Genomic DNA, 11490 nt, shown 5'->3' on the forward strand with positions numbered 1-11490 from the left:
GTGCAGCATCAGCGACTCAGAGCATTTACCTGTCTGGTCTAGTTGGCTGAATGCTGCAGGCAGTGTCCCTGGGCGCCCTGAATACTATTTGAGAGTCCCCGCCAAAAAATGAAATGTAAATATAAACAGCATACATTTGTGTGTGTATGTGTGTGTGTGTGTGTGTGTGTGTATGTGTGTGTGTGTTAAACACATGTGTCTAAAAAAATCTGCTGGGGACTGGATAATACAGAGGCTAAGGCACTTGCTTTCCTTATGACTAACCCCAGATACCCAGGACTACATTTCGTCTCCTGAGCCCAGCCTGGAGTGACTCCTGAGCATAGAACCAGGAGCAGTCTCTGAATACTGCCAGTGTGGTCCAAAGTAAAAAACAAACAAAAAAAAAATCTGTAAAGTGTTACAGTGGTTATTTGGGATGCAAAATTGTGTTATTCCTTATTTTTTGCTTATCTCTAAAATACTAATTATGGGGCTGGAGTGATAGCATAGCAGGTAGGGTGTTTTCCTTGCACGCGGCCGACCCAGGTTCAAGTCCCAGCATCCTGTATGGTCCCCTGAGCATCGCCAGGGGTAATTCCTGAGTGCAGAGCCAGGAGTAACTAACCCTGTGCATCACTGGGTGTGACCCAAAAGGAAAAATAATAATAAAATAAAATACTAATTGTGTAGAACTTCTCAAGTTCTCCTTCATCATAATTGGATGTTGGTGAGTAGACAACAAAGATTGAAACTGCCGGCAGTGAGCCACATCTATTCAAGTGTAATCGTCTGATTTGGGTTGTTAGGCATTCGAATGAATCAATGTTTATGGGGAAGTTTGTGTTGACAAGGACACCGACACCACCGACTCGTCTTTTGTCGCATGTTCCGAGGAAGAGTTCTTCCCCAGTGTTGAAAATGGCGTGATGTGATTGATGCCTTCTCGTCTCAGTCAGACCAATGATGATCTTTTGCGCTTGCACCATCAGGTCCTCGATGGATGCATCTGATGCCAGCGTACGTGCATTGAAAGTACAGACAGTCATTTTTGTCTTTCTTCGTTGTGGTAGCCTAGGTCGGCCCTGAGATTTTAACAGCCTCTTCTTCCTCATCCTTCTTAATGATGCCATATTGGTGGCTCTCTCAGGAGCTGGAGAAGTTCTATAAAGAAGACCACACCTTCTACAAGATGAGTGTCGGTGATTTTAATGCCAAGATAGGACCGAGGAGGTCAGCTGAAGAACTCCACATCCGGACCCATGGCCTAGAATGGAACGAACAGGATGAGACTGTCAAAGTTCATCATGTTGACCAAGACCATTCATGGTAACTCACAATTCCAGAAGACTGAATCTAAACGTTGGACATGGGAATCTCCCGGTGGACAGTTCCACAATGAAATTGACCACATCATATTCAATCCACGGTTTTGCCTGACCGATGTCGCTGTTGTCCCAAAACTCCAAACGGGATCAGACCACCGTCTCCTTCGTGCAAAATTATACTTCACAGAGCAGGGAGAAAAGACTGCAAAGTTTAAGAAGAGAACTCCCAGAACAACCACCAACTGGGAGCTCTTTGGCACTATCGCGGCAACATGGGAAGATACCATCATTGACAACATTGGCGAGGAATACGATTGACTGGTTCAGCACCTCCATGATTGTGTGAAGAACGCCGAGAGAGAGATAGCCACAAAAAAGACACCTGTCTTCAAAAACTCTAGAGCTCATTCACCAACGTGGCTCAGGCAACCACAGGTGAACGTCCGAACTCGCAAAGCAGTGCGGAGAAGCGATAAAGGAAGAACTCAAGGAGAGAAGAGCAGCAGTGCTGGCAGACGCTGCAGAAACTGGGAAAAGCATTTGCAGCGCCTGCCTGTCCTTCGCCAACTACAAGACCAAGATGACTGCCCTCCGACATCCCGATGGATCTATCACATCTTCCAGAAGGGCAATGGAGACGATTATCCATGACTTCTACTCGGATCTCTTTGACAGCCACGTCCACCTGCCACATACCAAAATTCCACAGGATGGATATGTCATTCCCAACGTTCTCCCTTCCGAAATCCGACATGCCATTTCATTGGTAAAGAAGCGAACTGTAACCGGCCCAGACAAGATTAGACCCGAACACCTGAAGAACCTGCCATCAGTACTCTTTTGCTTGTTTGTTTGGGGGCTATATACTGCGGCACTTAGGGCTTGCTCCTGGCTGTGTGTAGGTGCCATAAGGAGTGCCAAGGATAAAACCTGGGTTGAGCATGTGCGGGGCAAGTGACTTGCCCACTATTCTATCACTCTTGCCTGAAAATGAAATCTACTTAAGAAGCTTGTGGTTAAAGAATATGTAAGAGCTGGCCATGTTGCGTGTTAATTGTTTTGATAAAACTCTTTGTGTATGTTAGCTTTTCTATATAAACTTAAAAATAAATTTCCTGGGCTGTGTAATACATAACTAATACCACAAGGTGGCAATGTCATAGCTATTAAAGAGGCTTAGAATTTGCTGGGATTACTCAATACATTATTATTTCTGGGTTTTATTTTTTTTTCTTACGTTGATCTTTGATTTACATTTACATTCCCCTTTGAATCTATAATATGTAATATATGCTATGGTTCATCTTAGTAATAAGTTAAAGCTCCCAACTGGAAGTATGTAATGACCAGTCTCTCCACTGCTTTGCTTTTTGTCTTACCTGTTCAAATAATAATAAAAATATAAGTTACTATTTTTTTCTTTTCTTTTTTGTTGTTGTTTTTTTCAGGCACACCCTCAGCAGTAATCAGGGCTTCCTCTTGGTTCTTCGCGCAGGGATAACTTCTCCTGGTGGGGCCTGGCATGCTAGGGATCAAATCAGGGTCAGCTGTATGCAATGCAAGCACTCTATCTGCTATGCTCTCTCTCCTGTCTCCTTACATTTTTCACATTTATTAGTAGCTGGATATAAATTTTCTATATATTATAGGGTGGGACCTATGTCAAATTTTTTTAACAAGTTTCTACCATTAAACAATTCCTTCCCCTGCTGATTTGTGGAGGTGCGTTATCATAATGCAGTAGGCCTTGGATAGTTCTAACAGTTTATAAGTTTAATAGCTAAATAAGTTTAATAGTTAAAAATTAGGAATTTGGGGTGGGGGGAAATGGGCACTGGTGGAGGGATGGGTATTTGATCATTGTATGACCGAAACTCAGGCACAAAGATTTGTAAATCTACAACTGTACCTCATGGTGCTTCACTAATAAAAAAAAAAAAATTAGGAATTTGTAGTCACATATCCTTGATTTCAGTTCCTGGGCATGCTTTATTTTTTTGCTGTTCCCTGGCTTGCTTTATTTTTATTTATTTATTTTTTTAAATTATTGGTATGTGGTGGGGTGGTTTGGGGACTACTGCTTAGTGCAAAGGATCCTCAGTTTGTCCATCTATAAGAGAAGGATTTTAGGGAGATTTCCATTACATGGTACCCATAGAGAATTTAGTTCGGATTATGTCCGCTGGGAAACATTTGTGTAATTTATATTAGCTACTGCAATTGTGATTATGCCATCAACAAAATTACTCCGTTGTTTAAAAAAAAAAACTTACTGTTCTCTGATGGTATACTTTAATAAAAAAAAATCTTACTGTTCTCTAATAGTGTAGAAAGCTGTAATGAGTTACTGGGAATTTGATTGAAAAATTAAACAAAGCCATGTTTGTTTTACTTTTAATGAGTTACTGGAGATTTGATTGACAAATAAAACAAAGCTGCATTCACTTCTCTACAATCGACATTAGCTTCTCTTACTCACATTCAAAGGACACACCATTCACATCATGTCTTAGAAGATCAGCAAGGGTAAGAATATCATCTCGGCCATGCACCTGACTTGGGTTTGATGCCCAGCACCGCACGGTGTTCCAGGTGTTGCTGGGTGTACCCTTGTGGCCCCCAGAATGGTAGAGTCTTAGCACTGAGTTGCTGTCATGCTACCTGGCAGAGTATTCACAGGGGAGGGATGCCCAGGCACCCCAAGGACTGCTTGGGAGGACCCTTAAAAGAAAGCAGGGGGCTGGAGCAATAGCACAGCGGGTAGGGCGTTTGCCTTGCATGCGGAAACCAGGGTTCGATTCCCAGCATCCCATATGGTCCCCTGAGCACTTCCAGGAGTAATTTCTGAGTGCAGAATCAGGAATAACCCTTGAGCATCGCTGGGTGTGATCCAAAAAGAAAAAAAATTAAAAAGCAAATAGGTTGCTTCAAAGATTAAAAGGATTCAAGAGAAAGGTTCCTGATTATTTAAATTTCTTGCTAATATTATGTAAATTGAGGGAAAATACTAAAGACTTTTCCACGGATCCAGAGAGATGGTCCAAGGGGTAGGATGCCCGCCATCAATGATTTCTAAGTGTAGAGCCGGGAGTAAGCTCTTTGTACCACCGAGTGTGGCTCAAAAAACAAAAATAAAATAAAATAAAATAAAGACATTTCCAGGAAAAATAGATAAACAAAGTCAGAGATGAATCACCAAGATTTAAAGCTATTTGGCAGTAGTAAAAACATCAATTTTAAACTTGAAGATGTAGAAAGGCCTTTTAAGAACCACGTCAAGGTATTGTCTTTCGTGTTTCACCCATTTCTCTATTGTTTCTTGTGTCAGTTTTTCACTGTAATTCTAGGTTATGCTGTCATATTTATAAGTATGCTGTAATATTTATAAAACCTCATTTAATCTTCACTTTGAAATTTTACTTAGTCTTGTTCCTGTTATTCCAAATGAAATTTAGGTTCTGTTTAGGCCTTTCCAAAGGCCTACTTCTAGGCCTACTTCTACTCCATTTGAATTTTTATTTAAGATGTCAGAACTTAACATTACCACCCCCCCCAAAAAAAAAGCTCTGTTCTCGGTAAAGTGCAAGACAGCCCCTTCTGTTTGCTAAGAATAAGAGTTCTAGAATGATCCTTGATCTTCCCTTTATATTTTTTATCATTCTAGAGATTAAATCCAGGGCCTCAAAATATCTGATAGCATGCACTCTGCCAGTGAGCACATCTCTGGCCCCAATATCAGAGATCTCTTTCTCTCTTTCTCTCCCAGATACCTCATCCAGACCATCAGTGGTGTCAGGAATCAAAACCCACTTGTAAATCATGTGCTGTAGCCCTGAGCTATATCGCCAGTCACTATAGCACCGTCATAGCTATATCACCAGTCACTATAGCACCGTCATCTATTATTAATAAAGGAGCTGGAGCTTACTGTAAAAAGTTGTTTTTTGATAACTCTTCTACTCCCAACTCTCCCAGTAGACTTTCTCTCTTTCTGAATATAAGTACAAAACATTCTTAAGATTCATCCTCATTCACTTGTCTGTTACTTCTTTCATATTTGTTCCTGCTACTCTGTACTGTCACAAGACTTCCTTGTCCCTTGTTGTTCTTTGTACGGGCAGGAGTATCTCAGGCCTTTGTACTTGCTTCTACCTGGCTCAGTCCATCCAGGCCTCAGTACAAATAGTATCTTATCAGTGAGGCATTCCTTGAATGACTTATGTAACAGTGACCTGCCACCATGTCCCTGCCTCCATTAATCGCTTTTCTTATTTTTATCTTTTTTCTCCCTCTCTATCTTTTGTGTGTGCATGTTGTTTGTTCTTTTTCTTTTCTTATTTTTTTAAACTTTTTAACTAAACTTTTAAAGTATTTATTTGTTTTTCGTTTGCTTTCTTCTTCCTATGTAGCTCTTTTGTCCTTGGGCACCTAAAAGCTTTTATTGACTACTGTTGATTGGAAGACCTCTAATTATGAACATTTATAAATTAATTTGGGAAAATTATTTTTAAATAATTCTCCCAAAGGACTTTTGTTTTGAGGCCTACCCCCAGCTGTGCTCAAGGCTTTCTCCCGACTCTACAGACTCTACAGTCAGGGTCACTCCTGGCAGGCTCTGCGGCCGTATAGTGTGCTTGGGATTGACCACATGTAAGGCAAATGCCCTACCTACTGTCTTATCACTCTGACCCTCCAAAAGAACTTGATCTATCAAGGTTTGTTTGAATATTCTTTCTCCCCACTTCCTTTCCCTTCCCTTTTGTGATTATGATGATGATGATGGCCTGGGTAAGCACACTCTGGGCTGTGATACACATTTGGTTGTAGTGGTCCCTGAGGTTCACACCTTTTGAGTAGTGGTGCTGGCATGTTTTGTTGGGGTATGGGGGGAGTAACAGTGCAGCGGGAATCCTACACAACATGGGGGTGCAATGCAGGGATCACACTTGAGGTATTAGCCTTTCAAGGCAGTTGCTCTACCATGGAGCCATCCCAGGGCCCCTAAATGTTCTTGGTGTCATTGTGTAGAAGGGCCTCCATTATAATTTTTATTTTTTCCTAAAGGTTTTCATAATTATTTCTTTTTGCATTTTAGACCATGATGCAATTCATTTGTCCTAACGCTCTCCATTTTAAGGTGCAATTCATGGTTTTTAGCATAATCACAAAGCTGTGAGCCTTGACTACCAGATAACCCCAAAATATTTCTGTGATCCCAGAAGGAAGCCCAAGGTCTTTCCACAGTCAACACCTATTTCCCTCACTCAGCACTTGGCAGCCACTGATTGACTGATTTCTCTATGGGTGTGTCTGTTGTAGATATTTTATATAAATAGAGTCATCCACTATGTAGGCTTTCGGATGTGGCTTCTATCAGTTAGCATGTTTTCAAGTTTTGACTAGTCACAGTACTTTATTCCTTTCTTTGCAAATGTAATTGCCGTAGTTTTGGTTATGTTTTCAATCTTGTTAAGGTTTATGGATCTCCATTCCTGTTCTCATTCTGTGATATACTGCACAGTTTATCCACTCATCGGTTGATGAATATTTAGGTTGTTTGTACTTTTCAGCTGTTATGAGTAATGCTGCTTTGATCATTTGTATGTGAGTTTTTGTGTTGACATATGTTTACAATTATCCAGGGCATATCATTGAGTGGAATTGCTAGGTCATATGGTAACTGAGTTTAACTTCTTAAAAAACTGCCAGACTGTTTATATAGCAGCTGCACCATTTTATATTCCCAGCAGCAGTGTATGACGATTCCAGTTTCTTCCTATCCTTGCCAATATGTGTCATTTTTGCCCTCTTAGTAGGTGGAGGAGGTGTCTCATTTTGATTTGGCTTTGCATTTTTCTAGTGAGGGTGGTTTAAGCGCCTTCTCATCTTTGTATATATTCTTAGGAGAATTTATGTTTTACTCCTAGGAGAAATGTTTATGTATTCTTTAATTATTTTTTAATTGAATTGTTTCTCTTTTTGATGCTGAACATAAGAGTTCTTTATACACTCCATGTATAAGATCCTTATTCTTTCTGGAGATCAGAAAGATCTTTTTTTTTTAATGTAGGAGTATTGCTGTTTATTCAGCCATTGATTAGGCTGATTGAATTGGGCATGAATTCCACCTTACTTTTTTTTCTCCTTTTTTGTAAATTTTTTATTGAATCACCGTGAGAGCAGTTACAAAGCTTCCAGGTTTAAGTCTCGGTCATACAGTGATGAAACACCCATCCCTTCACCAGTGCCCATTTTCCACCACCAAAAACCCCAGTATACCCCCTATCCCACGCCCTCCCCCTACCTTTGGGACAGATGATTTCCACATTTTTCTCTCTCTACTTTGATTACATTCAATATTTTGACACCAGACCCACCGTTATTATTTGGGATTCTACCCCAACACACAGATCTGCCAAAAAGGCAACAGTAGACAATTTGTTTTCTATTGCTGATTATGAATAACATATTATGTTGCATGGCCGCAGTAGTGGCTGCATGATTTTGGAATTCTGAAATTTTAACAATTAAATCTGGAGGGATTTCTGCCAAAACCTGCTGGGCTCTGAGATTTGTTCCTGAGTCTCTGGGATCATGGCCATTAAGCAGCTTGATTAGGAGCCAGAGAGACCGTTCGTGGGCAGTTACTCGAGGTCTCATTGGGGTGGGGAGGAAAGGGCCGGCTCCACCCCCATCCATGAGGCCCCGTGTGTCTCCTCACTGAGGGCCCAAATCTGACTGCCCAATGACCTCTGGAGGATGGCAGCCACCGAGCCGTCAAGGGAAACAGACCAAGGCATGAAACCTATTCCCACCTGAGGTGGCCCGGTGTTGGTAACCTACTGCGGGGACCGGATGCATTTCTGCCAAAAGCTGCTGGGTTCTGAGATTTGTTTCTGAGTCTCTGGGATCATGGCCATTAAGCAGCTTGATCAGGAACCAGAGAGTTCTTGCCTCCAATTATATAGCTGAGCAATTATATAGTACTTTGTGGGTGTGTCCCCCACATACATAACTTTTGGGCATTTACTTTCTTGGTAAACTTGACCCCCAGTTGTTGGGGTCTGACCAAAGGCGCAGCAGCAATTTTGGGGTATCTGGAAGTCCGAAGGCACCATCGGGCTGCTGATGCACTTGCCTCACAGGTACAGATTGACCTGCTGGCAGCACCATATCCCAGTAGACCTTTATCTAATAAATGGTTCACAAATATTTTCTCCTGTTCTGTCGGTGGTCTTTTCCTTTTCTCATAGTATTTGAAGATCTATAGTATATTTTGAAGCAATTTTTATAAATTTTTTAATTTTAATGAAATCCACTTTTTTTTCTTTGATTACTTTGTTGCTATTGTTTTTTGTTGATATAGCCTAATTCAAGGTTGTAGATATTTAGCCCTGTGTTTTCTTCTGAAGGTCTTAAAATTTTATCTTACAATTTTGGTCATTTAATTTTAATTTTGTACATAATGTAAAGTAAGCATTCAATTTTTATTTCAGTCTGTAGATGGATATCCAGTTATTCTACCACCTTTATTGAAAGACTATCCTTCTCTTTGTTAATAATTAGCTAGTAGGACAGCTCTCTGTTCAGGCCACTCCTTGTTAAAGATAATAAATCCTTATCATCTGCCCATAATAGAATATTCACCTTACTGTTCTATTTCACCAAATGTGAAAATATGTATGTGGAGGAAGGTCAGTCTCTGCAGGATTACGTAAAACTTATCCAAAATGATACCAGATAACTAAAAGGCAAGTTGTTTATGGCGGAAAAAAGTATTAACAATAATTTCTTTGGGCCTGGAAGCTTTGTTTATGGACACCAAAGTCCTGTTGCAAGATAGGATGCCAGAACACCCCAACATTATCCTTTTCTTCCTGTTTTCTGGAGTCATAGATTGTGGAGTAGCGTGCTATAGTTTGCTTATGGTGATACTCAGTCTTAATGACTGCTGGAATAACGTCATAACCCTGAACCCTGGAACAAAGGTGAATTTCTGCTCAGCACAAGTTCTATTAGGGTACATTAGAGCAAACTCAGAAAGACAGCCACGAATTCTGAATAAAATTATGCCTTTTCGAGTTGCTTAAATTTGAAGTGTCTATTTGGCATTATAAAAATTAGGAACTTGTGCACATCAAAGGTAGAAATGGTACCCTACAGAGTTGGGAAAGTGTTTATAAAACACATTTAATAAAATTTATAAAGAATTTCTGAAAATTCACAAAAAAAAAGGACGGACAACCCAGTGGATCAAAGATTTAAATAGGCATTTTACAAAAGAAGATATTCGAGTGCTCCAATAAAATGATGCTTGATAGCCAAAGAGAGAAATGACTGCTATCTACCAGAATGGCTAAAATTCATGGGGTCATAAACAGCTAGAGCTCACACAGTGCTCATGGGAAAAATAAATCAGTATAAGCACACTGGAAACTTGTTTGTCTGTATTAGTAAATCTAAAATTAGATTATGTTTTAACCAATGAATCCACTCCCGGGTATATGCCCAACAGAAACTCCTGTACTTGTGCACCAAAAGATAAGTTCAGCAATGTTAGCTAAAGGATTATTCTTAAGAACCAGAAACTAGAAACAATTCAAGTATCCACAACAGTTGAATAGATTAATAAATTGTGGTATATTTATATGATGTTTATTTTTTTATTTATTCATTTTTGAGCGATAGCACAGCGGTAGGGCGTTTGCCTTGCACGCAGCGAACATGACTGACCCGAGTTTGATTCCTCCGCCCCTCTCGGAGAGCCCGGCAAGCTACCGAGAGTATCTCGCCCACACGGCAGAGCCTGACAAGCCACCCGTGATGTATTCGATAGGCCAAACACAGTAACAACAAAGTCTCCAATGGAGACGTTACTGGGCCCGCTCGAGCAAATTGACGAACAACGGGAGGGCCTTTACCTTTACCTTTACCTTAAATTTTTATTTATTTATGTATTGCTTTTGGGGTCACACCTGGTGATGCACAGGAGTAACTCCTGACTCTGCACTCAGGAATTACTCTTGGTGGTGCTCGGGGAACCACATAGGATGCTGGGAATTGAACTCAGGTTGGCCCCGTGCAAGGCAAATGCCCTACCCACTGTGCTATCACTCCAGCCCCTATATGATGTTTATGTTATATAATTTATGTATACAGAAATGAAAAGGAATGAATTATGCATATCTTGAAACAAAGTGAACACATTTCACAGATGATAGAGCAAACGAGACAAACTGAGGCATGATAGGGCCAACCCAATATGATTCTATTTTAAAATCAAGCCTAAGATCAGAGAAAATTAATCTATAATGAGAGAGAGAGAGAGAGAGAGAGAGAGAGAGAGAGAGAGAGAGAGAGATCAGAGCCAGAAAGATAGTCCAGGAGTACAGGCACGTACATTGTAACATAAACACTTTACCTGTGATGCTGGTTCAACCCCTAACACCACATATGTTCCCCTGAACTAATGGGTGTGCCCCCTCTCAAAAAAATTGACATCAGAATAATGGTTTACTCTAAAAAGTGCTTTTATTGGACTGATGCATAATGCAGTCTTCTTTGGTGCTGGAAATATTCTACATTTCACTGTGATTGATGTTACATGGATCTATGCATGTGTGAAACTCACTAGGGGCTGGAGCAATAACAGCGGGTAGGGCGTTTGCCTTGCACGCGGCCGACCCAGGTTCGATTCCCAGCATCCCATATGGTTCCTTGAGCACCACCAGGGGTAATTTCTAAGTGCAGAGCCAGGAAGAACCCCTGTGCATCGCCGAGTGTGACCCAAAAAGCCAAAAAAGAAAACTCACTAGCCACGTATGCTTAATATTTGTATACTTTGTTGACATGTAAGTTGTAGTTAAATTTTTTAAGGTACTGTTTAAATAATAAGCTTTCTAGACACTTTTTCATTCTTCAAGCAACTACCAGCAGAAACTTTGAGGGCCATAGGGTACCATATTAAAATCAGAGGGATTAAGTGTAGGTCTACAAAGTGAGAATAGAGAACCTGAGCCCCTCTTTTCCTTATTGGTCCCTGAATTCTAGCCACAAAATGGGATATTGGAAAATATTTCTCTGAGAACTCTGAAAGACCAAGAATAAATAACTGAAGTTGCAAACACCTATCCTCCCCCAAAAGACCCAGTCTAATCACCCTGTATTAAAGCACTTCAATGAC

This window comes from Sorex fumeus, unplaced genomic scaffold (genome assembly GCF_029834395.1).
Source record: "Sorex fumeus unplaced genomic scaffold, SorFum_2.1 ptg000034l, whole genome shotgun sequence".
Lineage (NCBI taxonomy): Eukaryota > Metazoa > Chordata > Mammalia > Eulipotyphla > Soricidae > Sorex > Sorex fumeus.